The 26,421-nt window shown below is 41.7% G+C and overlaps 64 pseudogenes; all 64 read right to left on the bottom strand.

Moving 5' to 3' along the window:
• Positions 1 to 64: 64 nt before the first annotated feature.
• Positions 65 to 183, bottom strand: LOC142737766 (5S ribosomal RNA; annotated as a pseudogene).
• A 67-nt stretch (positions 184 to 250) lies between these two features.
• LOC142718364 (5S ribosomal RNA) lies at positions 251 to 369 on the bottom strand (annotated as a pseudogene).
• Positions 370 to 436: 67 nt separating this feature from the next.
• Positions 437 to 555, bottom strand: LOC142735852 (5S ribosomal RNA; annotated as a pseudogene).
• A 226-nt stretch (positions 556 to 781) lies between these two features.
• Positions 782 to 900, bottom strand: LOC142737765 (5S ribosomal RNA; annotated as a pseudogene).
• Positions 901 to 967: 67 nt separating this feature from the next.
• LOC142738248 (5S ribosomal RNA) lies at positions 968 to 1,086 on the bottom strand (annotated as a pseudogene).
• Positions 1,087 to 1,486: 400 nt separating this feature from the next.
• Positions 1,487 to 1,605, bottom strand: LOC142736685 (5S ribosomal RNA; annotated as a pseudogene).
• A 67-nt stretch (positions 1,606 to 1,672) lies between these two features.
• On the bottom strand, positions 1,673 to 1,791 carry LOC142681562 (5S ribosomal RNA; annotated as a pseudogene).
• A 67-nt stretch (positions 1,792 to 1,858) lies between these two features.
• Positions 1,859 to 1,977, bottom strand: LOC142666011 (5S ribosomal RNA; annotated as a pseudogene).
• Positions 1,978 to 2,392: 415 nt separating this feature from the next.
• LOC142671219 (5S ribosomal RNA) lies at positions 2,393 to 2,511 on the bottom strand (annotated as a pseudogene).
• Positions 2,512 to 2,578: 67 nt separating this feature from the next.
• Positions 2,579 to 2,697, bottom strand: LOC142714799 (5S ribosomal RNA; annotated as a pseudogene).
• Positions 2,698 to 2,764: 67 nt separating this feature from the next.
• LOC142677138 (5S ribosomal RNA) lies at positions 2,765 to 2,883 on the bottom strand (annotated as a pseudogene).
• A 68-nt stretch (positions 2,884 to 2,951) lies between these two features.
• LOC142690676 (5S ribosomal RNA) lies at positions 2,952 to 3,070 on the bottom strand (annotated as a pseudogene).
• Positions 3,071 to 3,485: 415 nt separating this feature from the next.
• On the bottom strand, positions 3,486 to 3,604 carry LOC142704288 (5S ribosomal RNA; annotated as a pseudogene).
• A 67-nt stretch (positions 3,605 to 3,671) lies between these two features.
• On the bottom strand, positions 3,672 to 3,790 carry LOC142714788 (5S ribosomal RNA; annotated as a pseudogene).
• A 67-nt stretch (positions 3,791 to 3,857) lies between these two features.
• LOC142677127 (5S ribosomal RNA) lies at positions 3,858 to 3,976 on the bottom strand (annotated as a pseudogene).
• A 68-nt stretch (positions 3,977 to 4,044) lies between these two features.
• On the bottom strand, positions 4,045 to 4,163 carry LOC142737961 (5S ribosomal RNA; annotated as a pseudogene).
• A 67-nt stretch (positions 4,164 to 4,230) lies between these two features.
• On the bottom strand, positions 4,231 to 4,349 carry LOC142690296 (5S ribosomal RNA; annotated as a pseudogene).
• A 67-nt stretch (positions 4,350 to 4,416) lies between these two features.
• On the bottom strand, positions 4,417 to 4,535 carry LOC142735857 (5S ribosomal RNA; annotated as a pseudogene).
• Positions 4,536 to 4,602: 67 nt separating this feature from the next.
• Positions 4,603 to 4,721, bottom strand: LOC142681540 (5S ribosomal RNA; annotated as a pseudogene).
• A 67-nt stretch (positions 4,722 to 4,788) lies between these two features.
• LOC142714777 (5S ribosomal RNA) lies at positions 4,789 to 4,907 on the bottom strand (annotated as a pseudogene).
• A 67-nt stretch (positions 4,908 to 4,974) lies between these two features.
• On the bottom strand, positions 4,975 to 5,093 carry LOC142704511 (5S ribosomal RNA; annotated as a pseudogene).
• A 67-nt stretch (positions 5,094 to 5,160) lies between these two features.
• Positions 5,161 to 5,279, bottom strand: LOC142665886 (5S ribosomal RNA; annotated as a pseudogene).
• A 439-nt stretch (positions 5,280 to 5,718) lies between these two features.
• LOC142705919 (5S ribosomal RNA) lies at positions 5,719 to 5,837 on the bottom strand (annotated as a pseudogene).
• Positions 5,838 to 5,904: 67 nt separating this feature from the next.
• LOC142703824 (5S ribosomal RNA) lies at positions 5,905 to 6,023 on the bottom strand (annotated as a pseudogene).
• A 67-nt stretch (positions 6,024 to 6,090) lies between these two features.
• Positions 6,091 to 6,209, bottom strand: LOC142734088 (5S ribosomal RNA; annotated as a pseudogene).
• A 67-nt stretch (positions 6,210 to 6,276) lies between these two features.
• On the bottom strand, positions 6,277 to 6,395 carry LOC142714766 (5S ribosomal RNA; annotated as a pseudogene).
• Positions 6,396 to 6,462: 67 nt separating this feature from the next.
• On the bottom strand, positions 6,463 to 6,581 carry LOC142703982 (5S ribosomal RNA; annotated as a pseudogene).
• A 67-nt stretch (positions 6,582 to 6,648) lies between these two features.
• On the bottom strand, positions 6,649 to 6,767 carry LOC142682670 (5S ribosomal RNA; annotated as a pseudogene).
• Positions 6,768 to 6,834: 67 nt separating this feature from the next.
• LOC142681529 (5S ribosomal RNA) lies at positions 6,835 to 6,953 on the bottom strand (annotated as a pseudogene).
• Positions 6,954 to 7,020: 67 nt separating this feature from the next.
• Positions 7,021 to 7,139, bottom strand: LOC142735822 (5S ribosomal RNA; annotated as a pseudogene).
• Positions 7,140 to 7,206: 67 nt separating this feature from the next.
• On the bottom strand, positions 7,207 to 7,325 carry LOC142717463 (5S ribosomal RNA; annotated as a pseudogene).
• Positions 7,326 to 7,392: 67 nt separating this feature from the next.
• Positions 7,393 to 7,511, bottom strand: LOC142737247 (5S ribosomal RNA; annotated as a pseudogene).
• A 67-nt stretch (positions 7,512 to 7,578) lies between these two features.
• Positions 7,579 to 7,697, bottom strand: LOC142737664 (5S ribosomal RNA; annotated as a pseudogene).
• A 67-nt stretch (positions 7,698 to 7,764) lies between these two features.
• LOC142681518 (5S ribosomal RNA) lies at positions 7,765 to 7,883 on the bottom strand (annotated as a pseudogene).
• A 67-nt stretch (positions 7,884 to 7,950) lies between these two features.
• LOC142724433 (5S ribosomal RNA) lies at positions 7,951 to 8,069 on the bottom strand (annotated as a pseudogene).
• Positions 8,070 to 8,136: 67 nt separating this feature from the next.
• LOC142730613 (5S ribosomal RNA) lies at positions 8,137 to 8,255 on the bottom strand (annotated as a pseudogene).
• Positions 8,256 to 8,322: 67 nt separating this feature from the next.
• LOC142707791 (5S ribosomal RNA) lies at positions 8,323 to 8,441 on the bottom strand (annotated as a pseudogene).
• A 253-nt stretch (positions 8,442 to 8,694) lies between these two features.
• On the bottom strand, positions 8,695 to 8,813 carry LOC142665882 (5S ribosomal RNA; annotated as a pseudogene).
• Positions 8,814 to 9,066: 253 nt separating this feature from the next.
• On the bottom strand, positions 9,067 to 9,185 carry LOC142737674 (5S ribosomal RNA; annotated as a pseudogene).
• Positions 9,186 to 9,252: 67 nt separating this feature from the next.
• Positions 9,253 to 9,371, bottom strand: LOC142703813 (5S ribosomal RNA; annotated as a pseudogene).
• A 67-nt stretch (positions 9,372 to 9,438) lies between these two features.
• LOC142714755 (5S ribosomal RNA) lies at positions 9,439 to 9,557 on the bottom strand (annotated as a pseudogene).
• Positions 9,558 to 9,624: 67 nt separating this feature from the next.
• On the bottom strand, positions 9,625 to 9,743 carry LOC142703971 (5S ribosomal RNA; annotated as a pseudogene).
• Positions 9,744 to 9,810: 67 nt separating this feature from the next.
• Positions 9,811 to 9,929, bottom strand: LOC142735545 (5S ribosomal RNA; annotated as a pseudogene).
• A 67-nt stretch (positions 9,930 to 9,996) lies between these two features.
• LOC142666788 (5S ribosomal RNA) lies at positions 9,997 to 10,115 on the bottom strand (annotated as a pseudogene).
• A 67-nt stretch (positions 10,116 to 10,182) lies between these two features.
• Positions 10,183 to 10,301, bottom strand: LOC142716764 (5S ribosomal RNA; annotated as a pseudogene).
• Positions 10,302 to 10,368: 67 nt separating this feature from the next.
• On the bottom strand, positions 10,369 to 10,487 carry LOC142737659 (5S ribosomal RNA; annotated as a pseudogene).
• A 253-nt stretch (positions 10,488 to 10,740) lies between these two features.
• On the bottom strand, positions 10,741 to 10,859 carry LOC142693202 (5S ribosomal RNA; annotated as a pseudogene).
• Positions 10,860 to 11,484: 625 nt separating this feature from the next.
• On the bottom strand, positions 11,485 to 11,603 carry LOC142666525 (5S ribosomal RNA; annotated as a pseudogene).
• A 412-nt stretch (positions 11,604 to 12,015) lies between these two features.
• On the bottom strand, positions 12,016 to 12,134 carry LOC142717452 (5S ribosomal RNA; annotated as a pseudogene).
• Positions 12,135 to 12,892: 758 nt separating this feature from the next.
• On the bottom strand, positions 12,893 to 13,009 carry LOC142710276 (5S ribosomal RNA; annotated as a pseudogene).
• Positions 13,010 to 13,263: 254 nt separating this feature from the next.
• Positions 13,264 to 13,382, bottom strand: LOC142666006 (5S ribosomal RNA; annotated as a pseudogene).
• Positions 13,383 to 13,984: 602 nt separating this feature from the next.
• Positions 13,985 to 14,101, bottom strand: LOC142701921 (5S ribosomal RNA; annotated as a pseudogene).
• A 976-nt stretch (positions 14,102 to 15,077) lies between these two features.
• LOC142701910 (5S ribosomal RNA) lies at positions 15,078 to 15,194 on the bottom strand (annotated as a pseudogene).
• A 627-nt stretch (positions 15,195 to 15,821) lies between these two features.
• On the bottom strand, positions 15,822 to 15,938 carry LOC142689600 (5S ribosomal RNA; annotated as a pseudogene).
• Positions 15,939 to 16,193: 255 nt separating this feature from the next.
• LOC142701899 (5S ribosomal RNA) lies at positions 16,194 to 16,310 on the bottom strand (annotated as a pseudogene).
• A 441-nt stretch (positions 16,311 to 16,751) lies between these two features.
• Positions 16,752 to 16,868, bottom strand: LOC142701888 (5S ribosomal RNA; annotated as a pseudogene).
• A 2,114-nt stretch (positions 16,869 to 18,982) lies between these two features.
• LOC142689589 (5S ribosomal RNA) lies at positions 18,983 to 19,099 on the bottom strand (annotated as a pseudogene).
• A 441-nt stretch (positions 19,100 to 19,540) lies between these two features.
• On the bottom strand, positions 19,541 to 19,657 carry LOC142701866 (5S ribosomal RNA; annotated as a pseudogene).
• Positions 19,658 to 20,841: 1,184 nt separating this feature from the next.
• Positions 20,842 to 20,958, bottom strand: LOC142708429 (5S ribosomal RNA; annotated as a pseudogene).
• Positions 20,959 to 21,027: 69 nt separating this feature from the next.
• On the bottom strand, positions 21,028 to 21,144 carry LOC142710031 (5S ribosomal RNA; annotated as a pseudogene).
• A 255-nt stretch (positions 21,145 to 21,399) lies between these two features.
• On the bottom strand, positions 21,400 to 21,516 carry LOC142701855 (5S ribosomal RNA; annotated as a pseudogene).
• Positions 21,517 to 21,771: 255 nt separating this feature from the next.
• LOC142702285 (5S ribosomal RNA) lies at positions 21,772 to 21,888 on the bottom strand (annotated as a pseudogene).
• Positions 21,889 to 22,330: 442 nt separating this feature from the next.
• On the bottom strand, positions 22,331 to 22,447 carry LOC142710024 (5S ribosomal RNA; annotated as a pseudogene).
• Positions 22,448 to 25,120: 2,673 nt separating this feature from the next.
• LOC142701844 (5S ribosomal RNA) lies at positions 25,121 to 25,237 on the bottom strand (annotated as a pseudogene).
• Between the last annotated feature and the right edge of the window lie 1,184 nt (positions 25,238 to 26,421).

Below are 26,421 nucleotides of genomic sequence, written 5' to 3'. Positions count from 1 at the left end.
AAATGCTTTAATCCATAGTCCTTTTTAATTGATTGTGAAACAAAATCTAAACGACATAATAAAAAGTCAACCGCACCACGGATTCCCAGACAGTCTCCCACACTGGTACTAGCGAGGCCTTAAGCTGTGTAACTTCTGCGATCTGCCGAGAGCAGGCACATTCAGCTTAGAATGGCCATTGACATTAAATGCTTTAATCCATAGTCCTTTTTAATCGATTGTGAAACAAAATCTAAACGACATAATAAAAAGTCAACCGCACCTCGGATTCCCAGACAGTCTCCCACACTGGTACTAGCGAGGCCTTAAGCTGTGTAACTTCTGCGTTCTGACGAGAGCAGGCACATTCAGCTTAGAATGGCCATTGACGTTAAATGCTTTAATCCATAGTCCTTTTTAATCAATTGTGAAACAAAATCTAAACGACATAATAAAAAGTCAACCGCACCACGGATTCCCAGACAGTCTCCCACACTGGTACTGGTGAGGCCTTAAGCTGTGTAACTTCTGCGATCTGACGAGAGCAGGCACATTCAGCTTAGAATGGCCATTGACGTTAAATGCTTTAATCCATAGTCCTATTTAATCTATTGTGAAACAAAATCTAAACGACATAATAAAAAGTCTCCCACACTGGTACTAGCGAGGCGTTAAGCTGTGTAACTTCTGCGACATAACGAGAGCAGGCACATTCAGCTTAGAATGGCCATTGACATTAAATGCTTTAATCCATAGTCCTTTTTAATTGATTGTGAAACAAAATCTAAACGACATAATAAAAAGTCAACCGCACCACGGATTCCCAGACAGTCTCCCACACTGGTACTAGCGAGGCCTTAAGCTGTGTAACTTCTGCGATCTGCCGAGAGCAGGCACATTCAGCTTAGAATGGCCATTGACATTAAATGCTTTAATCCATAGTCCTTTTTAATCGATTGTGAAACAAAATCTAAACGACATAATAAAAAGGCAACCGCACCTCGGATTCCCAGACAGTCTCCCACACTGGTACTGGTGAGGCCTTAAGCTGTGTAACTTCTGCGATCTGACGAGAGCAGGCACATTCAGCTTAGAATGGCCATTGACGTTAAATGCTTTAATCCATAGTCCTATTTAATCTATTGTGAAACAAAATCTAAACGACATAATAAAAAGTCTCCCACACTGGTACTAGCGAGGCCTTAAGCTGAGTAACTTTTGCGATCTGACGAGAGCAGGCACATTCAGCTTAGAATGGCCATTGACATTAAATGCTTTAATCCATAGTCCTTTTTAATCGATTGTGAAACAAAATCTAAACGACATAATAAAAAGTCAACCGCACCATGGATTCCCAGACTGATACTAGCGAGGCCTTAAGCTGTGTAACTTCTGCGATCTGACGAGAGCAGGGACATTCAGTTTAGAATGGCCATTGACATTAAATGCTTTAATCCGTAGTCCTTTTTAATCGATTGTGAAACAAAATCTAAACGACATAATAAAAATTCAACCGCACCACGGATTCCCAGACAGTCTCCCACACTGGTACTAGCGAGGCCTTAAGCTGTGTAACTTCTGCGATCTGACGAGAGCAGGCACATTCAGCTTAGAATGGCCATTGACGTTAAATGCTTTAATCCATAGTCCTATTTAATCTATTGTGAAACAAAATCTAAACGACATAATAAAAAGTCAACCGCACCACGGATTCCCAGACAGTCTCCCACACTGGTACTAGCGAGGCGTTAAGCTGTGTAACTTCTGCGATCTAACGAGAGCAGGCACATTCAGCTTAGAATGGCCATTGACATTAAATGCTTTAATCCATAGTCCTTTTTAATCGATTGTGAAACAAAATCTAAACGACATAATAAAAAGTCAGCCACACCACGGATTCCCAGACAGTCTCCCACACTGGTACTAGCGAGGCCTTAAGCTGTGTAACTTCTGCGATCTGACGAGAGCAGGGACATTCAGCTTAGAATGGTCATTGACATTAAATGCTTTAATCCATAGTCCTTTTTAATCGATTGTGAAACAAAATCTAAACGACATAATAAAAATGCAACCGCACCATGGATTCCCAGACTGTCTCCCACACTGGTACTAGCGAGGCCTTAAGCTGTGTAACTTCTGCGTTCTGACGAGAGCAGGCACATGCAGCTTAGAATGGCCATTGACATTAAATGGTTTAATCCATAGTCCTATTTAATCTATTGTGAAACAAAATCTAAACGACATAATAAAAAGTAAACCGCACCACAGATTCCCAGACAGTCTCCCACACTGGTACTAGCGAGGCCTTAAGCTGTGTAACTTCTGCAATCTGACGAGAGCAGGGACATTAAATGCTTTAATCCATAGTCCTTTTTAATCGATTGTGAAACAAAATCTAAACGACATAATAAATATTCAACCGCACCACTGATTCCCAGACAGTCTCCCACACTGGTACTAGCGAGGCCTTAAGCTGTGTAACTTCTGCGATCTGACGAGAGCAGGCACATTCAGCTTAGAATGGCCATTGACATTAAATGCTTTAATCCATAGTCCTATTTAATCTATTGTGAAACAAAATCTAAACGACATAATAAAAAGTCAACCGCACCACGGATTCCCAGACAGTCTCCCACACTGGTACTAGCGAGGCCTTAAGCTGTGTAACTTCTGCGATCTGACGAGAGCAGGCACATTCAGCTTAGAATGGCCATTGACATTAAATGCTTTAATCCATAGTCCTTTTTAATCGATTGTGAAACAAAATCTAAACGACATAATAAAAAGTCAACCGCTCCACGGATTCCCAGACAGTCTCCCACACTGGTACTAGCGAGGCCTTAAGCTGAGTTACTTCTGCGATCTGACGAGAGCAGGCACATTCAGCTTAGAATGGCCATTGACATTAAATGCTTTAATCCATAGTCCTTTTTAATCGATTGTGAAACAAAAATCTAAACGACATAATAAAAATTCAACCGCACCACGGATTCCCAGACAGTCTCCCACACTGGTACTAGCGAGGCCTTAAGCTGTGTAACTTCTGCGATCTGACGAGAGCAGGGACATTCAGCTTAGAATGGTCATTGACATTAAATGCTTTAATCCATAGTCCTTTTTAATCGATTGTGAAACAAAATCTAAACGACATAATAAAAATGCAACCGCACCATGGATTCCCAGACTGTCTCCCACACTGGTACTAGCGAGGCCTTAAGCTGTGTAACTTCTGCGTTCTGACGAGAGCAGGCACATGCAGCTTAGAATGGCCATTGACATTAAATGGTTTAATCCATAGTCCTATTTAATCTATTGTGAAACAAAATCTAAACGACATAATAAAAAGTAAACCGCACCACAGATTCCCAGACAGTCTCCCACACTGGTACTAGCGAGGCCTTAAGCTGTGTAACTTCTGCAATCTGACGAGAGCAGGGACATTAAATGCTTTAATCCATAGTCCTTTTTAATCGATTGTGAAACAAAATCTAAACGACATAATAAATATTCAACCGCACCACTGATTCCCAGACAGTCTCCCACACTGGTACTAGCGAGGCCTTAAGCTGTGTAACTTCTGCGATCTGACGAGGGCAGGCACATTCAGCTTAGAATGGCCATTGACATTAAATGCTTTAATCCATAGTCCTATTTAATCTATTGTGAAACAAAATCTAAACGACATAATAAAAAGTCAACCGCACCACGGATTCCCAGACAGTCTCCCACACTGGTACTAGCGAGGCCTTAAGCTGTGTAACTTCTGCGATCTGACGAGAGCAGGCACATTCAGCTTAGAATGGCCATTGACATTAAATGCTTTAATCCATAGTCCTTTTTAATCGATTGTGAAACAAAATCTAAACGACATAATAAAAAGTCAACCGCTCCACGGATTCCCAGACAGTCTCCCACACTGGTACTAGCGAGGCCTTAAGCTGAGTTACTTCTGCGATCTGACGAGAGCAGGCACATTCAGCTTAGAATGGCCATTGACATTAAATGCTTTAATCCATAGTCCTTTTTAATCGATTGTGAAACAAAAATCTAAACGACATAATAAAAATTCAACCGCACCACGGATTCCCAGACAGTCTCCCACACTGGTACTAGCGAGGCCTTAAGCTGTGTAACTTCTGCGATCTGACGAGAGCAGGGACATTCAGCTTAGAATGGCCATTGACATTAAATGCTTTAATCCATAGTCCTTTTTAATCGATTGTGAAACAAAATCTAAACGACATAATAAAAATTCAACCGCACCATGGATTCCCAGACAGTCTCCCACACTGGTACTAGCGAGGCCTTAAGCTGTGTAACTTCTGCGTTCTGACGAGAGCAGGCACATTCAGCTGAGAATGGCCATTGACGTTAAATGCTTTAATCCATAGTCCTTTTTAATCAATTGTGAAACAAAATCTAAACGACATAATAAAAAGTCAACCGCACCACGGATTCCCAGACAGTCTCCCACACTGGTACTAGCGAGGCCTTAAGCTGCGTAACTTCTGCGATCTGACGAGAGCAGGCACATTCAGCTAAGAATGGCCATTGACATTAAATGCTTTAATCCATAGTCCTTTTTAATCGATTGTGAAACAAAATCTAAACGACATAATAAAAAGTCAACCGCACCACGGATTCCCAGACAGTCTCCCACACTGGTACTAGCGAGGCGTTAAGCTGTGTAACTTCTGCGATCTAACGAGAGCAGGCACATTCAGCTTAGAATGGCCATTGACATTAAACGCTTTAATCCATAGTCCTTTTTAATCGATTGTGAAACAAAATCTAAACGACATAATAAAAAGTCAACCGCACCACGGATTCCCAGACAGTCTCCCACACTGGTACTAGCGAGGCCTTAAGCTGTGTAACTTCTGCGATCTGACGAGAGCAGGCACATTCAGCTTAGAATGGCCATTGACATTAAATGCGTTAATCCATAGTCCTTTTTAATCGATTGTGAAACAAAATCTAAACGACATAATAAAAAGTCAACCGCACCACGGATTCCAAGACAGTCTCCCACACTGGTACTAGCGAGGCCTTAAGCTGTGTAACTTCTGCAAGCTGACGAGAGCAGGCACATTCAGCTTAGAATGGCCATTGACATTAAATGCTTTAATCCATAGTCCTTTTTAATCGATTGTGAAACAAAATCTAAACGACATAATAAAAAGTCAACCGCACCACGGATTCCCAGACAGTCTCCCACACTGGTACTGGTGAGGCCTTAAGCTGTGTAACTTCTGCGATCTGACGAGAGCAGGCACATTCAGCTTAGAATGGCCATTGATGTTAAATGCTTTAATCCATAGTCCTATTTAATCTATTGTGAAACAAAATCTAAACGACATAATAAAAAGTCAACCGCACCACGGATTCCCAGACAGTCTCCCACACTGGTACTAGCGAAGCGTTAAGCTGTGTAACTTCTGCGTTCTGACGAGAGCAGGCACATTCAGCTTAGAACTGCCATTGACTTTAAATGCTTTAATCCATAGTCCTATTTAATCTATTGTGAAACAAAATCTAAACGACATAATAAAAAGTCAACCGCACCACGGATTCCCAGACAGTCTCCCACACTGGTACTAGCGAGGCCTTAAGCTGTGTAACTTCTGCAATCTGACGAGAGAAGGCAAATTCAGCTTAGAATGGCCATTGACATTAAAAGCCTTAATCCAAAGTCCTATTTAATCTATTGTGAAACAAAATCTAAACAACATAATAAAAAGTCAACCGCACCACGGATTCCCAGACTGTCTCCCACACTGGTACTAGCGAGGCCTTAAGCTGTGTAACTTCTGCGTTCTGACGAGAGCAGGCACATTCAGCTTGGAACTGCCATTGACTTTAAATGCTTTAATCCATAGTCCTATTTAATCTATTGTGAAACAAAATCTAAACGACATAATAAAAAGTCAACCGCACCACGGATTCCCAGACAGTCTCCCACACTGGTACTAGCGAGGCCTTAAGCTGTGTAACTTCTGCAATCTGACGAGAGAAGGCACATTCAGCTTAGAATGGCCATTGACATTGAATGCTTTAATCCATAGTCCTTTTTAATCGATTGTGAAACAAAATCTAAACGACATAATAAAAAGTCAACCGCACCACGGATTCCCAGACAGTCTCCCACACTGGTACTAGCGAGGCCTTAAGCTGTGTAACTTCTGCGATCTGACGAGAGCAAGCACATTCAGCTTAGAATGGCCATTGACATTAAATGCTTTAATCCATAGTCCTTTTTAATCGATTGTGAAACAAAATCTAAACGACATAATAAAAAGTCAACCGCACCACGGATTCCCAGACAGTCTCCCACACTGGTACTAGCGAGGCCTTAAGCTGTGTAACTTCTGCGATCTGACGAGAGCAGGCACATTCAGCTTAGAATGGCCATTGACATTAAATGCTTTAATCCATAGTCCTTTTTAATCGATTGTGAAACAAAATCTAAACGACATAATAAAAAGTCAACCGCACCACGGATTCCCAGACAGTCTCCCACACTGGTACTAGCGAGGCGTTAAGCTGTGTAACTTCTGCGATCTAACGAAAGCAGGCACATTCAGCTTAGAATGGCCATTGACATTAAATGCTTTAATCCATAGTTCTTTTTAATCGATTGTGAAACAAAATCTAAACGACATAATAAAAAGTCAACCGTACCACGGATTCCCAGACAGTCTCCCACACTGGTACTAGCGAGGTCTTAAGCTGTGTGACTTCTGCGATCTGACGAGAGCAGGCACATTCAGCTTAGAATGGCCATTGACGTTAAATGCTTTAATCCATAGTCCTATTTAATCTATTGTGAAACAAAATCTAAACGACATAATAAAAAGTCAACCGCACCACGGATTCCCAGACAGTCTCCCACACTGGTACTAGCGAGGCGTTAAGCTGTGTAACTTCTGCGATCTAACGAGAGCAGGCACATTCAGCTTAGAATGGCCATTGACATTAAATGCTTTAATCCATAGTCCTTTTTAATCGATTGTGAAACAAAATCTAAACGACATAATAAAAAGTCAACTGCACCACGGATTCCCAGACAGTCTCCCACACTGGTACTAGCGAGGCCTTAAGCTGTGTAACTTCTGCGATCTGATGAGAGCAGGCACATTCAGCTCAGAATGGCCATTGACTTTAAAAGCCTTAATCCATAGTCCTATTTAATCTATTGTGAAACAAAATCTAAACAACATAATAAAAAGTCAACCGCACCACAGATTCCCAGAGAGTCTCCCACACTGGTACTAGCGAGGCCTTAAGCTGTGTAACTTCTGCGTTCTGACGAGAGCAGGCATATTCAGCTTAGAATGGCCATTGACATTAAATGCTATAATCCATAGTCCTTTTTAATCGATTGTGAAACAAAATCTAAACGACATAATAAAAAGTCAACCGCACCACGGATTCCCAGACAGTCTCCCACACTGGTACTAGCGAGGCCTTAAGCTGTGTAACTTCTGCGATCTGACAAGAGCAGGAACATTCAGCTTAGAATGGCCATTGACATTAAATGCTTTAATCCATAGTCCTTTTTAATCGATTGTGAAACAAAATCTAAACGACATAATAAAAAGTCAACCGCACCACGTATTCCCAGACAGTCTCCCACACTGGTACTAGCGAGGCCTTAAGCTGTGTAACTTCTGCGATCTGATGAGAGAAGGCACATTCAGCTTAGAATGGCCATTGACGTTAAATGCTTTAATCCATAGTCCTATTTAATCTATTGTGAAACAAAATCTAAACGACATAATAAAAAGTCAACCGCACCACGGATTCCCAGACAGTCTCCCACACTGGTACTAGCGAGGCGTTAAGCTGTGTAACTTCTGCGATCTAACGAGAGCAGGCACATTCAGCTTAGAATGGCCATTGACATTAAATGCTTTAATCTATAGTCCTTTTTAATCGATTGTGAAACAAAATCTAAACGACATAATAAAAAGTCAACCGCACCACGGATTCCCAGACAGTCTCCCACACTAGTACTAGCGAGGCCTTAAGCTGTGTAACTTCTGCGATCTGAAGAGAGCAGGCACATTCAGCTTAGAATGGCCATTGACTTTAAAAGCCTTAAACCATAGTCCTATTTAATCTATTGTGAAACAAAATCTAAACAACATAATAAAAAGTCAACCGCACCACAGATTCCCAGAGAGTCTCCCACACTGGTACTAGCGAGGCCTTAAGCTGTGTAACTTCTGCGATCTGACGAGAGCAGGCACATTCAGCTTAGAATGGCCATTGACGTTAAATGCTTTAATCCATAGTCCTATTTAATCTATTGTGAAACAAAATCTAAACGACATAATAAAAATGCAACCGCACCACGGATTCCCAGACACTCTCCCACACTGGTACTAGCGAGGCCTTAAGCTGTGTAACTTCTGCGTTCTGACGAGAGCAGGCACATTCAGCTTAGAATGGCCATTGACGTTAAATGCTTTAATCCATAGTCCTTTTTAATCAATTGTGAAACAAAATCTAAACGACATAATAAAAAGTCAACCGCACCACGGATTCCCAGACAGTCTCCCACACTGGTACTAGCGAAGCGTTAAGCTGTGTAACTTCTGCGATCTAACGAGAGCAGGCAAATTCAGCTTAGAATGGCCATTGACATTAAAAGCCTTAATCCAAAGTCCTATTTAATCTATTGTGAAACAAAATCTAAACAACATAATAAAAAGTCAACCGCACCACGGATTCCCAGACAGTCTCCCACACTGGTACTGGTGAGGCCTTAAGCTGTGTAACTTCTGCGATCTGACGAGAGCAGGCACATTCAGCTTAGAATGGCCATTGATGTTAAATGCTTTAATCCATAGTCCTATTTAATCTATTGTGAAACAAAATCTAAACGACATAATAAAAAGTCAACCGCACCACGGATTCCCAGACAGTCTCCCACACTGGTACTAGCGAAGCGTTAAGCTGTGTAACTTCTGCAATCTAACGAGAGAAGGCAAATTCAGCTTAGAATGGCCATTGACATTAAAAGCCTTAATCCAAAGTCCTATTTAATCTATTGTGAAACAAAATCTAAACAACATAATAAAAAGTCAACCGCACCACGGATTCCCAGACTGTCTCCCACACTGGTACTAGCGAGGCCTTAAGCTGTGTAACTTCTGCGTTCTGACGAGAGCAGGCACATTCAGCTTAGAATTGCCATTGACGTTAAATGCTTTAATCCATAGTCCTATTTAATCTATTGTGAAACAAAATCTAAACGACATAATAAAAAGTCAACCGCACCACGGATTCCCAGACAGTCTCCCACACTGGTACTAGCGAGGCCTTAAGCTGTGTAACTTCTGCAATCTGACGAGAGAAGGCACATTCAGCTTAGAATGGCCATTGACATTGAATGCTTTAATCCATAGTCCTTTTTAATCGATTGTGAAACAAAATCTAAACGACATAATAAAAAGTCAACCGCACCACGGATTCCCAGACAGTCTCCCACACTGGTACTAGCGAGGCCTTAAGCTGTGTAACTTCTGCGATCTGACGAGAGCAGGCACATTCAGCTTAGAATGGCCATTGACATTAAATGCTTTAATCCATAGTCCTTTTTAATCGATTGTGAAACAAAATCTAAACGACATAATAAAAAGTCAACCGCACCACGGATTCCCAGACAGTCTCCCACACTGGTACTAGCGAGGCGTTAAGCTGTGTAACTTCTGCGATCTAACGAAAGCAGGCACATTCAGCTTAGAATGGCCATTGACATTAAATGCTTTAATCCATAGTTCTTTTTAATCGATTGTGAAACAAAATCTAAACGACATAATAAAAAGTCAACCGCACCACGGATTCCCAGACAGTCTCCCACACTGGTACTAGCGAGGCCTTAAGCTGTGTGACTTCTGCGATCTGACGAGAGCAGGCACATTCAGCTTAGAATGGCCATTGACGTTAAATGCTTTAATCCATAGTCCTATTTAATCTATTGTGAAACAAAATCTAAACGACATAATAAAAAGTCAACCGCACCACGGATTCCCAGACAGTCTCCCACACTGGTACTAGCGAGGCGTTAAGCTGTGTAACTTCTGCGATCTAACGAGAGCAGGCACATTCAGCTTAGAATGGCCGTTGACATTAAATGCTTTAATCCATAGTCCTTTTTAATCGATTGTGAAACAAAATCTAAACGACATAATAAAAAGTCAACTGCACCACGGATTCCCAGACAGTCTCCCACACTGGTACTAGCGAGGCCTTAAGCTGTGTAACTTCTGCGATCTGACGAGAGCAGGCACATTCAGCTCAGAATGGCCATTGACTTTAAAAGCCTTAATCCATAGTCCTATTTAATCTATTGTGAAACAAAATCTAAACAACATAATAAAAAGTCAACCGCACCACAGATTCCCAGAGAGTCTCCCACACTGGTACTAGCGAGGCCTTAAGCTGTGTAACTTCTGCGATCTGACGAGAGCAGGTACATTCAGCTTAGAATGGCCATTGACATTAAATGCTATAATCCATAGTCCTTTTTAATCGATTGTGAAACAAAATCTAAACGACATAATAAAAAGTCAACCGCACCACGGATTCCCAGACAGTCTCCCACACTGGTACTAGCGAGGCGTTAAGCTGTGTAACTTCTTCGATCTGACGAGAGCAGGCACATTCAGCTTAGAATGGCCATTGACATTAAATGCTTTAATCCATAGTCCTTTTTAATCGTTTGAGAAACAAAATCTAAACGACATAATAAAAAGCCAACCGCACCACGGATTCCAAGACAGTCTCCCACACTGGTACTAGCGAGGCCTTAAGCTGTGTAACTTCTGCGATCTGACGAGAGCAGGGACATTCAGTTTAGAATGGCCATTGACATTAAATGCTTTAATCCATAGTCCTATTTAATCTATTGTGAAACAAAATCTAAACGACATAATAAAAAGTCAACCGCACCACTGATTCTCAGACAGTCTCCTACACAGGTACTAGCGAGACCTTATGCTGTGTAACTTCTGCGATCTGACGAGAGCAGGCACATTCAGCTTAGAATGGCCATTGACATTAAAAGCCTTAATCCATAGTCCTATTTAATCTATTGTGAAACAAAATCTAAACAACATAATAAAAAGGCAACCGCACCACGGATTCCCAGACAGTCTCCCACACTCGTACTAGCGAGGCCTTAAGCTGTGTAACTTCTGCGATCTGACGAGAGCAGGGACATTCAGCTTAGAATGGCCATTGACATTGAATGCTTTAATCCATAGTCCTTTTTAATCGATTGTGAAACAAAATCTAAACTACATAATAAAAATTCAACCGCACCATGGATTCCCAGACAGTCTCCCACACTGGTACTAGCGAGGCCTTACGCTGTGTAACTTCTGCGATCTGACGAGAGCAGGCACATTCAGCTTAGAATGGCCATTGACATTAAATGCTTTAATCCATAGTCCTTTTTAATCGATTGTGAAACAAAATCTAAACGACATAATAAAAATTCAACCACACCACGGATTCCCAGACAGTCTCCCACACTGGTACTAGCGAGGCCTTAAGCTGTGTAACTTCTGCGATCTGACGAGAGCAGGCACATTCAGCTTAGAATGGCCATTGACGTTAAATGCTTTAATCCATAGTCCTATTTAATCTATTGTGAAACAAAATCTAAACGACATAATAAAAAGTCTCCCACACTGGTACTAGCGAGGCGTTAAGCTGTGTAACTTCTGCGACATAACGAGAGCAGGCACATTCAGCTTAGAATGGCCATTGACATTAAATGCTTTAATCCATAGTCCTTTTTAATTGATTGTGAAACAAAATCTAAACGACATAATAAAAAGTCAACCGCACCACGGATTCCCAGACAGTCTCCCACACTGGTACTAGCGAGGCCTTAAGCTGTGTAACTTCTGCGATCTGCCGAGAGCAGGCACATTCAGCTTAGAATGGCCATTGACATTAAATGCTTTAATCCATAGTCCTTTTTAATCGATTGTGAAACAAAATCTAAACGACATAATAAAAAGTCAACCGCACCTCGGATTCCCAGACAGTCTCCCACACTGGTACTAGCGAGGCCTTAAGCTGTGTAACTTCTGCGTTCTGACGAGAGCAGGCACATTCAGCTTAGAATGGCCATTGACGTTAAATGCTTTAATCCATAGTCCTTTTTAATCAATTGTGAAACAAAATCTAAACGACATAATAAAAAGTCAACCGCACCACGGATTCCCAGACAGTCTCCCACACTGGTACTGGTGAGGCCTTAAGCTGTGTAACTTCTGCGATCTGACGAGAGCAGGCACATTCAGCTTAGAATGGCCATTGACGTTAAATGCTTTAATCCATAGTCCTATTTAATCTATTGTGAAACAAAATCTAAACGACATAATAAAAAGTCTCCCACACTGGTACTAGCGAGGCGTTAAGCTGTGTAACTTCTGCGACATAACGAGAGCAGGCACATTCAGCTTAGAATGGCCATTGACATTAAATGCTTTAATCCATAGTCCTATTTAATCTATTGTGAAACAAAATCTAAACGACATAATAAAAAGTCTCCCACACTGGTACTAGCGAGGCCTTAAGCTGAGTAACTTCTGCGATCTGACGAGAGCAGGCACATTCAGCTTAGAATGGCCATTGACATTAAATGCTTTAATCCATAGTCCTTTTTAATCGATTGTGAAACAAAATCTAAACGACATAATAAAAAGTCAACCGCACCACGGATTCCCAGACAGTCTCCCACACTGATACTAGCGAGGCCTTAAGCTGTGTAACTTCTGCGATCTGACGAGAGCAGGGACATTCAGTTTAGAATGGCCATTGACATTAAATGCTTTAATCCGTAGTCCTTTTTAATCGATTGTGAAACAAAATCTAAACGACATAATAAAAATTCAACCGCACCACGGATTCCCAGACAGTCTCCCACACTGGTACTAGCGAGGCCTTAAGCTGTGTAACTTCTGCGATCTGACGAGAGCAGGCACATTCAGCTTAGAATGGCCATTGACGTTAAATGCTTTAATCCATAGTCCTATTTAATCTATTGTGAAACAAAATCTAAACGACATAATAAAAAGTCAACCGCACCACGGATTCCCAGACAGTCTCCCACACTGGTACTAGCGAGGCGTTAAGCTGTGTAACTTCTGCGATCTAACGAGAGCAGGCACATTCAGCTTAGAATGGCCATTGACATTAAATGCTTTAATCCATAGTCCTTTTTAATCGATTGTGAAACAAAATCTAAACGACATAATAAAAAGTCAGCCACACCACGGATTCCCAGACAGTCTCCCACACTGGTACTAGCGAGGCCTTAAGCTGTGTAACTTCTGCGATCTGACGAGAGCAGGGACATTCAGCTTAGAATGGTCATTGACATTAAATGCTTTAATCCATAGTCCTTTTTAATCGATTGTGAAACAAAATCTAAACGACATAATAAAAATGCAACCGCACCATGGATTCCCAGACTGTCTCCCACACTGGTACTAGCGAGGCCTTAAGCTGTGTAACTTCTGCGTTCTGACGAGAGCAGGCACATGCAGCTTAGAATGGCCATTGACATTAAATGGTTTAATCCATAGTCCTATTTAATCTATTGTGAAACAAAATCTAAACGACATAATAAAAAGTAAACCGCACCACAGATTCCCAGACAGTCTCCCACACTGGTACTAGCGAGGCCTTAAGCTGTGTAACTTCTGCAATCTGACGAGAGCAGGGACATTAAATGCTTTAATCCATAGTCCTTTTTAATCGATTGTGAAACAAAATCTAAACGACATAATAAATATTCAACCGCACCACTGATTCCCAGACAGTCTCCCACACTGGTACTAGCGAGGCCTTAAGCTGTGTAACTTCTGCGATCTGACGAGAGCAGGCACATTCAGCTTAGAATGGCCATTGACATTAAATGCTTTAATCCATAGTCCTATTTAATCTATTGTGAAACAAAATCTAAACGACATAATAAAAAGTCAACCGCACCACGGATTCCCAGACAGTCTCCCACACTGGTACTAGCGAGGCCTTAAGCTGTGTAACTTCTGCGATCTGACGAGAGCAGGCACATTCAGCTTAGAATGGCCATTGACATTAAATGCTTTAATCCATAGTCCTTTTTAATCGATTGTGAAACAAAATCTAAACGACATAATAAAAAGTCAACCGCTCCACGGATTCCCAGACAGTCTCCCACACTGGTACTAGCGAGGCCTTAAGCTGAGTTACTTCTGCGATCTGACGAGAGCAGGCACATTCAGCTTAGAATGGCCATTGACATTAAATGCTTTAATCCATAGTCCTTTTTAATCGATTGTGAAACAAAAATCTAAACGACATAATAAAAATTCAACCGCACCACGGATTCCCAGACAGTCTCCCACACTGGTACTAGCGAGGCCTTAAGCTGTGTAACTTCTGCGATCTGACGAGAGCAGGGACATTCAGCTTAGAATGGTCATTGACATTAAATGCTTTAATCCATAGTCCTTTTTAATCGATTGTGAAACAAAATCTAAACGACATAATAAAAATGCAACCGCACCATGGATTCCCAGACTGTCTCCCACACTGGTACTAGCGAGGCCTTAAGCTGTGTAACTTCTGCGTTCTGACGAGAGCAGGCACATGCAGCTTAGAATGGCCATTGACATTAAATGGTTTAATCCATAGTCCTATTTAATCTATTGTGAAACAAAATCTAAACGACATAATAAAAAGTAAACCGCACCACAGATTCCCAGACAGTCTACCACACTGGTACTAGCGAGGCCTTAAGCTGTGTAACTTCTGCAATCTGACGAGAGCAGGGACATTAAATGCTTTAATCCATAGTCCTTTTTAATCGATTGTGAAACAAAATCTAAACGACATAATAAATATTCAACCGCACCACTGATTCCCAGACAGTCTCCCACACTGGTACTAGCGAGGCCTTAAGCTGTGTAACTTCTGCGATCTGACGAGAGCAGGCACATTCAGCTTAGAATGGCCATTGACATTAAATGCTTTAATCCATAGTCCTATTTAATCTATTGTGAAACAAAATCTAAACGACATAATAAAAAGTCAACCGCACCACGGATTCCCAGACAGTCTCCCACACTGGTACTAGCGAGGCCTTAAGCTGTGTAACTTCTGCGATCTGACGAGAGCAGGCACATTCAGCTTAGAATGGCCATTGACATTAAATGCTTTAATCCATAGTCCTTTTTATCGATTGTGAAACAAAATCTAAACGACATAATAAAAAGTCAACCGCTCCACGGATTCCCAGACAGTCTCCCACACTGGTACTAGCGAGGCCTTAAGCTGAGTTACTTCTGCGATCTGACGAGAGCAGGCACATTTAGCTTAGAATGGCCATTGACATTAAATGCTTTAATCCATAGTCCTTTTTAATCGATTGTGAAACAAAAATCTAAACGACATAATAAAAATTCAACCGCACCACGGATTCCCAGACAGTCTCCCACACTGGTACTAGCGAGGCCTTAAGCTGTGTAACTTCTGCGATCTGACGAGAGCAGGGACATTCAGCTTAGAATGGCCATTGACATTAAATGCTTTAATCCATAGTCCTTTTTAATCGATTGTGAAACAAAATCTAAACGACATAATAAAAATTCAACCGCACCATGGATTCCCAGACAGTCTCCCACACTGGTACTAGCGAGGCCTTAAGCTGTGTAACTTCTGCGTTCTGACGAGAGCAGGCACATTCAGCTGAGAATGGCCATTGACGTTAAATGCTTTAATCCATAGTCCTTTTTAATCAATTGTGAAACAAAATCTAAACGACATAATAAAAAGTCAACCGCACCACGGATTCCCAGACAGTCTCCCACACTGGTACTAGCGAGGCCTTAAGCTGCGTAACTTCTGCGATCTGACGAGAGCAGGCACATTCAGCTTAGAATGGCCATTGACATTAAATGCTTTAATCCATAGTCCTTTTTAATCGATTGTGAAACAAAATCTAAACGACATAATAAAAAGTCAACCGCACCACGGATTCCCAGACAGTCTCCCACACTGGTACTAGCGAGGCGTTAAGCTGTGTAACTTCTGCGATCTAACGAGAGCAGGCACATTCAGCTTAGAATGGCCATTGACATTAAACGCTTTAATCCATAGTCCTTTTTAATCGATTGTGAAACAAAATCTAAACGACATAATAAAAAGTCAACCGCACCACGGATTCCCAGACAGTCTCCCACACTGGTACTAGCGAGGCCTTAAGCTGTGTAACTTCTGCGATCTGACGAGAGCAGGCACATTCAGCTTAGAATGGCCATTGACATTAAATGCGTTAATCCATAGTCCTTTTTAATCGATTGTGAAACAAAATCTAAACGACATAATAAAAAGTCAACCGCACCACGGATTCCAAGACAGTCTCCCACACTGGTACTAGCGAGGCCTTAAGCTGTGTAACTTCTGCAATCTGACGAGAGCAGGCACATTCAGCTTAGAATGGCCATTGACATTAAATGCTTTAATCCATAGTCCTTTTTAATCGATTGTGAAACAAAATCTAAACGACATAATAAAAAGTCAACCGCTTCACGGATTCCCAGACAGTCTCCCACACTGGTACTAGCGAGGCCTTAAGCTGAGTAACTTCTGCGATCTGACGAGAGCAGGCACATTCAGCTTAGAATGGCCATTGACATTAAATGCTTTAATCCATAGTCCTTTTTAATCGATTGTGAAACAAAATCTAAACGACATAATAAAAAGTCAACCGCACCACGGATTCCCAGACAGTCTCCCACACTGGTACTAGCGAGGCCTTAAGCTGTGTAACTTCTGCGATCTGACGAGAGCAGGCACATTCAGCTTAGAATGGCCATTGACGTTAAATGCTTTAATCCATAGTCCTATTTAATCTATTGTGAAACAAAATCTAAACGACATAATAAAAAGTCAACCGCACCACGGATTCCCAGACAGTCTCCCACACTGGTACTAGCGAGGCGTTAAGCTGTGTAACTTCTGCGATCTAACGAGAGCAGGCACATTCAGCTTAGAATGGCCATTGACATTAAATGCTTTAATCTATAGTCCTTTTTAATCGATTGTGAAACAAAATCTAAACGACATAATAAAAAGTCAACCGCACCACGGATTCCCAGACAGTCTCCCACACTGGTACTAGCGAGGCCTTAAGCTGTGTAACTTCTACGATCTGACGAGAGCAGGCACATTCAGCTTAGAATGGCCATTGATTTTAAAAGCCTTAATCCATAGTCCTATTTAATCTATTGTGAAACAAAATCTAAACAACATAATAAAAAGTCAACCGCACCACAGATTCCCAGAGAGTCTCCCACACTGGTACAAGCGAGGCCTTAAGCTGTGTAACTTCTGCGATCTGACGAGAGCAGGCACATTCAGCTTAGAATGGCCATTGACGTTAAATGCTTTAATCCATAGTCCTATTTAATCTATTGTGAAACAAAATCTAAACGACATAATAAAAATTCAACCGCACCACGGATTCCCAGACAGTCTCCCACACTGGTACTAGCGAGGCCTTAAGCTGTGTAACTTCTGCGATCTGACGAGAGCAGGGACATTCAGCTTAGAATGGCCATTGACATTAAATGCTTTAATCCATAGTCCTTTTAAATCGATTGTGAAACAAAATCTAAACGACATAATAAAAATTCAACCGCACCACGGATTCCCAGACACTCTCCCACACTGGTACTAGCGAGGCCTTAAGCTGTGTAACTTCTGCGTTCTGACGAGAGCAGGCACATTCAGCTTAGAATGGCCATTGACGTTAAATGCTTTAATCCATAGTCCTTTTTAATCAATTGTGAAACAAAATCTAAACGACATAATAAAAGTCAACCGCACCACGGATTCCCAGACAGTCTCCCACACAGGTACTGGTGAGGCCTTAAGCTGTGTAACTTCTGCGATCTGACGAGAGCAGGCACATTCAGCTTAGAATGGCCATTGACATTAAATGCTTTAATCCATAGTCCTATTTAATCTATTGTGAAACAAAATCTAAAGGACATAATAAAAAGTCAACCGCACCACGGATTCCCAGACAGTCTCCCACACTGGTACTAGCGAGGCGTTAAGCTGTGTAACTTCTGCGATCTAACGAGAGAAGGCAAATTCAGCTTAGAATGGCCATTGACATTAAAAGCCTTAATCCAAAGTCCTATTTAATCTATTGTGAAACAAAATCTAAACAACATAATAAAAAGTCAACCGCACCACGGATTCCCAGACTGTCTCCCACACTGGTACTAGCGAGGCCTTAAGGTGTGTAACTTCTGCGTTCTGACGAGAGCAGGCACATTCAGCTTAGAATTGCCATTGACGTTAAATGCTTTAATCCATAGTCCTATTTAATCTATTGTGAAACAAAATCTAAACGACATAATAAAAAGTCAACCGCACCACGGATTCCCAGACAGTCTCCCACACTGCTACTAGCGAGGCCTTAAGCTGTGTAACTTCTGCGATCTGACGAGAGCAGGCACATTCAGCTTAGAATAGCCATTGACATTAAATGCTTTAATCCATAGTCCTTTTTAATCGATTGTGAAACAAAATCTAAACGACATAATAAAAAGTCAACCGCACCACGGATTCCCAGACAGTCTCCCACACTGGTACTAGCGAGGCGTTAAGCTGTGTAACTTCTGCGATCTAACGAGAGCAGGCACATTCAGCTTAGAATGGCCATTGACATTAAATGCTTTAATCCATAGTCCTTTTTAATCGATTGTGAAACAAAATCTAAACGACATAATAAAAAGTCAACCGCACCACGGATTCCCAGACAGTCTCCCACACTGGTACTAGCGAGGCGTTAAGCTGTGTAATTTCTGCGATCTAACGAGAGCAGGCACATTCAGCTTAGAATGGCCATTGACATTAAATGCTTTAATCCATAGTCCTTTTTAATCGATTGTGAAACAAAATCTAAACGACATAATAAAAAGTCAACCGCACCACGGATTCCCAGACAGTCTCCCACACTGGTACTAGCGAGGCCTTAAGCTGCGTAACTTCTGCGATCTGACGAGAGCAGGCACATTCAGCTTAGAATGGCCATTGACATTAAATGCTTTAATCCATAGTCCTTTTTAATCGATTGTGAAACAAAATCTAAACGACATAATAAAAAGTCAACCGCACCACGGATTCCAAGACAGTCTCCCACACTGGTACTAGCGAGGCCTTAAGCTGTGTAACTTCTGCGATCTGACGAGAACAGGCACATTCAGCTTAGAATGGCCATTGACATTAAATGCTTTAATCCATAGTCCTTTTTAATCGATTGTGAAACAAAATCTAAACGACATAATAAAAAGTCAACCGCACCACAGATTCCCAGACAGTCTCCCACACTGGTACTAGCGAGGCGTTAAGCTGAGTAACTTCTGCGATCTGACGAGAGCAGGCACATTCAGCTTAGAATGGCCATTGACATTAAATGCTTTAATCCATAGTCCTTTTTAATCGATTGTGAAACAAAATCTAAACGACATAATAAAAAGTCAACCGCACCACGGATTCCCAGACAGTCTCCCACACTGGTACTAGCGAGGCCTTAAGCTGTGTAACTTCTGCGATCTGACGAGAGCAGGCACATTCAGCTTAGAATGGCCATTGACGTTAAATGCTTTAATCCATAGTCCTATTTAATCTATTGTGAAACAAAATCTAAACGACATAATAAAAAGTCAACCGCACCACGGATTCCCAGACATTCTCCCACACTGGTACTAGCGAGGCGTTAAGCTGTGTAACTTCTGCGATCTAACGAGAGCAGGCACATTCAGCTTAGAATGGCCATTGACATTAAATGCTTTAATCCATAGTCCTTTTTAATCGATTGTGAAACAAAATCTAAACGACATAATAATAAGTCAACCGCACCACGGATTCCCAGACAGTCTCCCACACTGGTACTAGCGAGGCGTTAAGCTGTGTAACTTCTGCGATCTTACGAGAGCTGGCACATTCAGCTTAGAATGGCCATTGACATTAAATGCTTTAATCCATAGTCCTTTTTAATCGATTGTGAAACAAAATCTAAACGACATAATAAAAAGTCAACCGCACCACGGATTCCCAGACAGTCTCCCACACTGGTACTAGCGAGGCGTTAAGCTGTGTAACTTCTGCGATCTAACGAGAGCAGGCACATTCAGCTTAGAATGGCCATTGACATTAAATGCTTTAATCCATAGTCCTTTTTAATCGATTGTGAAACAAAATCTAAACGACCTAATAAATATTCAACCGCACCACTGATTCCCAGACAGTCTCCCACACTGGTACTAGCGAGGCCTTAAGCTGTGTAACTTCTGCGTTTTGACGAGAGCAGGCACATGCAGCTTAGAATTGCCATTGACGTTAAATGCTTTAATCCATAGTCCTATTTAATCTATTGTGAAACAAAATCTAAACGACATAATAAAAAGTCAACCGCACCACGGATTCCCAGACAGTCTCCCACACTGGTACTAGCGAGGCGTTAAGCTGTGTAACTTCTGCGATCTAACGAGAGCAGGCACATTCAGCTTAGAATGGCCATTGACATTAAATGCTTTAATCCATAGTCCTTTTTAATCGATTGTGAAACAAAATCTAAACGACATAATAAAAAGTCAACCGCACCACGGATTCCCAGACAGTCTCCCACACCGGTACTAGCGAGGCCTTACGCTGCGTAACTTCTGCGATCTGACGAGAGCAGGCACATTCAGCTTAGAATGGCCATTGACGTTAAATGCTTTAATCCATAGTCCTTTTAATCAATTGTGAAACAAAATCTAAACGACATAATAAAAAGTCAACCGCACCACGGATTCCCAGACAGTCTCCCACACTGGTACTAGCGAGGCCTTAAGCTGTGTAACTTCTGCGATCTAACGAGAGCAGGCACATTCAGCTTAGAATGGCCATTGACATTAAATGCTTTAATCCATAGTCCTTTTTAATCGATTGTGAAACAAAATCTAAACGACATAATAAAAAGTCAACCGCACCACGGATTCCCAGACAGTCTCCCACACTGGTACTAGCGAGGCCTTAAGCTGTGTAACTTCTGCGATCTGACGAGAGCAGGGACATTCAGCTTAGAATGGCCATTGACATTAAATGCTTTAATCCATAGTCCTTTTTAATCGATTGTGAAACAAAATCTAAACGACATAATAAAAAGTCAACCGCACCACGGATTCCAAGACAGTCTCCCACACTGGTACTAGCGAGGCCTTAAGCTGTGTAACTTCTGCGATCTGACGAGAGCAGGCACATTCAGCTTAGAATGGCCATTGACATTAAATGCTTTAATCCATAGTCCTTTTTAATCGATTGTGAAACAAAATCTAAACGACATAATAAAAAGTCAACCGCACCACGGATTCCCAGACAGTCTCCCACACTGGTACTAGCGAGGCCTTAAGCTGTGTAACTTCTGCGATCTGACGAGAGCAGGCACATTCAGCTTAGAATGGCCATTGACATTAAATGCTTTAATCCATAGTCCTTTTTAATCGATTGTGAAACAAAATCTAAACGACATAATAAAAAGTCAACCGCACCACGGATTCCCAGACAGTCTCCCACACTGGTACTAGCGAGGCGTTAAGCTGTGTAACTTCTGCGATCTAACGAGAGCAGGCACAATCAGCTTAGAATGGCCATTGACATTAAATGCTTTAATCCATAGTCCTTTTTAATCGATTGTGAAACAAAATCTAAACGACATAATAAAAAGTCAACCGCACCACAGATTCCCAGACAGTCTCCCACACTGGTACTAGCGAGGCCTTAAGCTGCGTAACTTCTGCGATCTGACGAGAGCAGGCACATTCAGCTTAGAATGGCCATTGACATTAAATGCTTTAATCCATAGTCCTTTTTAATCGATTGTGAAACAAAATCTAAACGACATAATAAAAAGTCAACCGCACCAAGGATTCCAAGACAGTCTCCCACACTGGTACTAGCGAGGCCTTAAGCTGTGTAACTTCTGCGATCTGACGAGAGCAGGCACATTCAGCTTAGAATTGCCATTGACATTAAATGCTTTAATCCATAGTCCTTTTTAATCGATTGTGAAACAAAAATCTAAACGACATAATAAAAAGTCAACCACTCCACGGATTCCCAGACAGTCTCCCACACTGGTACTAGCGAGGCCTTAAGCTGAGTAACTTCTGCGAACTGACGAGAGCAGGCACATTCAGCTTAGAATGGCGATTGACATTAAATGCTTTAATCCATAGTCCTTTTTAATCGATTGTGAAACAAAATCTAAACGACATAATAAAAAGTCAACCGCACCACGGATTCCCAGACAGTCTCCCACACTGGTACTAGCGAGGCCTTAAGCTGTGTAACTTCTGCGATCTGACGAGAGCAGGGACATTCAGCTTAGAATGGCCATTGACATTAAATGCTTTAATCCATAGTCCTTTTTAATCGATTGTGAAACAAAATCTAAACGACAAAATAAAAATTCAACCGCGCCACGGATTCCCAGACAGTCTCCCACACTGGTACTAGCGAGGCCTTAAGCTGTGTAACTTCTGCGATCTGACGAGAGCAGGCACATTCAGCTTAGAATGGCCATTGACGTTAAATGCTTTAATCCATAGTCCTATTTAATCTATTGTGAAACAAAATCTAAACGACATAATAAAAAGTCAACCGCACCACGGATTCCCAGACAGTCTCCCACACTGGTACTAGCGAGGCGTTAAGTTGTGTAACTTCTGCGATCTAACGAGAGCAGGCACATTCAGCTTAGAATGGCCATTGACATTAAATGCTTTAATCCATAGTCCTTTTTAATCGATTGTGAAACAAAATCTAAACGACCTAATAAATATTCAACCGCACCACTGATTCCCAGACAGTCTCCCTCACTGGTACTAGCGAGGCCTTAAGCTGTGTAACTTCTGCGATCTGACGAGAGCAGGCACATTCAGCTTAGAATGGCCATTGACGTTAAATGCTTTAATCCATAGTCCTATTTAATCTATTGTGAAACAAAATCTAAACGACATAATAATAAGTCAACCGCACCACGGATTCCCAGACAGTCTCCCACACTGGTACTAGCGAGGCGTTAAGCTGTGTAACTTCTGCGATCTTACGAGAGCAGGCACATTCAGCTTAGAATGGCCATTGACATTAAATGCTTTAATCCATAGTCCTTTTTAATCGATTGTGAAACAAAATCTAAACGACATAATAAAAAGTCAGCCGCACCACGGATTCCCAGACAGTCTCCCACACTGGTACTAGCGAGGACTTAAGCTGTGTAACTTCTGCGATCTGACGAGAGCAGGAACATTCAGCTTAGAATGGCCATTGACATTAAATGCTTTAATCTATAGTCCTTTTTAATCGATTGTGAAACAAAATCTAAACGACATAATAAAAATTCAAACGCACCATGGATTCCCAGACAGTCTCCCACACTGGTACTAGTGAGGCCTTAAGCTGTGTAACTTCTGCGTTCTGACGAGAGCAGGCACATTCAGCTTAGAATTGCCATTGACGTTAAATGCTTTAATCCATAGTCCTTTTTAATCAATTGTGAAACAAAATCGAAACGCCATAATAAAAAGTCAACCGCACCACGGATTCCCAGACAGTCTCCCACACTGGTACTGGTGAGGCCTTAAGCTGTGTAACTTCTGCGATCTGACGAGAGCAGGGACATTCAGCTTAGAATGGCCATTGACATTAAATGCTTTAATCCATAGTCCTTTTTAATCGATTGTGAAACAAAATCTAAACGACATAATAAAAATTCAACCGCACCACGGATTCCCAGACAGTCTCCCACACTGGTACTAGCGAGGCCTTAAGCTGTGTAACTTCTGCGATCTGACGAGAGCAGGCACATTCAGCTTAGAATGGCCATTGACGTTAAATGCTTTAATCCATAGTCCTATTTAATCTATTGTGAAACATAAGCTAAACGACATAATAAAAAGTCAACCGCACCACAGATTCCCAGAGAGTCTCCCACACTGGTACTAGCGAGGCCTTAAGCTGTGTAACTTCTGCGATCTGACGAGAGCAGGCACATTCAGCTTAGAATGGCCATTGACGTTAAATGCTTTAATCCATAGTCCTATTTAATCTATTGTGAAACAAAATCTAAACGACATAATAAAAATGCAACCGCACCACGGATTCCCAGACACTCTCCCACACTGGTACTAGCGAGGCCTTAAGCTGTGTAACTTCTGCGTTCTGACGAGAGCAGGCACATTCAGCTTAGAATGGCCATTGACATTAAATGCTTTAATCCATAGTCCTTTTTAATCAATTGTGAAACAAAATCTAAACGACATAATAAAAAGTCAACCGCACCACGGATTCCCAGACAGTCTCCCACACTGGTACTGGTGAGGCCTTAAGCTGTGTAACTTCTGCGATCTGACGAGAGCAGGCACATTCAGCTTAGAATGGCCATTGATGTTAAATGCTTTAATCCATAGTCCTATTTAATCTATTGTGAAACAAAATCTAAACGACATAATAAAAAGTCAACCGCACCACGGATTCCCAGACAGTCTCCCACACTGGTACTAGCGAAGCGTTAAGCTGTGTAACTTCTGCGATCTAACGAGAGAAGGCAAATTCAGCTTAGAATGGCCATTGACATTAAAAACCTTAATCCAAAGTCCTATTTAATCTATTGTGAAACAAAATCTAAACAACATAATAAAAAGTCAACCGCACCACGGATTCCCAGACTGTCTCCTACACTGGTACTAGCGAGGCCTTAAGCTGTGTAACTTCTGCGTTCTGACGAGAGCAGGCACATTCAGCTTAGAATTGCCATTGACGTTAAATGCTTTAATCCATAGTCCTATTTAATCTATTGTGAAACAAAATCTAAACGACATAATAAAAAGTCAACCGCACCACGGATTCCCAGACAGTCTCCCACACTGGTACTAGCGAGGCCTTAAGCTGTGTAACTTCTGCAATCTGACGAGAGAAGGCACATTCAGCTTAGAATGGCCATTGACATTGAATGCTTTAATCCATAGTCCTTTTTAATCGATTGTGAAACAAAATCTAAACGACATAATAAAAAGTCAACCGCACCACGGATTCCCAGACAGTCTCCCACACTGGTACTAGCGAGGCCTTAAGCTGTGTAACTTCTGCGATCTGACGAGAGCAGGCACATTCAGCTTAGAATGGCCATTGACATTAAATGCTTTAATCCATAGTCCTTTTTAATCGATTGTGAAACAAAATCTAAACGACATAATAAAAAGTCAACCGCACCACGGATTCTCAGACAGTCTCCCACACTGGTACTAGCGAGGCCTTAAGCTGTGTAACTTCTGCGATCTGACGAGAGCAGGCACATTCAGCTTAGAATGGCCATTGACATTAAATGCTTTAATCCATAGTCCTTTTTAATCGATTGTGAAACAAAATCTAAACGACATAATAAAAAGTCAACCGCACCACGGTTTTCCAGACAGTCTCCCACACTGGTACTAGCGAGGCGTTAAGCTGTGTAACTTCTGCGATCTAACGAAAGCAGGCACATTCAGCTTAGAATGGCCATTGACATTAAATGCTTTAATCCATAGTTCTTTTTAATCGATTGTGAAACAAAATCTAAACGACATAATAAAAAGTCAACCGCACCACGGATTCCCAGACAGTCTCCCACACTGGTACTAGCGAGGCCTTAAGCTGTGTGACTTCTGCGATCTGACGAGAGCAGGCACATTCAGCTTAGAATGGCCATTGACGTTAAATGCTTTAATCCATAGTCCTATTTAATCTATTGTGAAACAAAATCTAAACGACATAATAAAAAGTCAACCGCACCACGGATTCCCAGACAGTCTCCCACACTGGTACTAGCGAGGCGTTAAGCTGTGTAACTTCTGCGATCTAACGAGAGCAGGCACGTTCAGCTTAGAATGGCCATTGACATTAAATGCTTTAATCCATAGTCCTTTTTAATCGATTGTGAAACAAAATCTAAACGACATAATAAAAAGTCAACTGCACCTCGGATTCCCAGACAGTCTCCCACACTGGTACTAGCGAGGCTTTAAGCTGTGTAACTTCTGCGATCTGACGAGAGCAGGCACATTCAGCTCAGAATTGCCATTGACTTTAAAAGCCTTAATCCATAGTCCTATTTAATCTATTGTGAAACAAAATCTAAACAACATAATAAAAAGTCAACCGCACCACAGATTCCCAGAGAGTCTCCCACACTGGTACTAGCGAGGCCTTAAGCTGTGTAACTTCTGCGATCTGACGAGAGCAGGCACATTCAGCTTAGAATGGCCATTGACATTAAATGCTATAATCCATAGTCCTTTTTAATCGATTGTGAAACAAAATCTAAACGACATAATAAAA

This window comes from Rhinoderma darwinii, chromosome 1 (assembly GCF_050947455.1).
Source record: "Rhinoderma darwinii isolate aRhiDar2 chromosome 1, aRhiDar2.hap1, whole genome shotgun sequence".
In the NCBI taxonomy this organism is placed as follows: Eukaryota; Metazoa; Chordata; class Amphibia; order Anura; family Rhinodermatidae; genus Rhinoderma; species Rhinoderma darwinii.
This window is presented reverse-complemented; position numbering and strand designations above follow the sequence as displayed.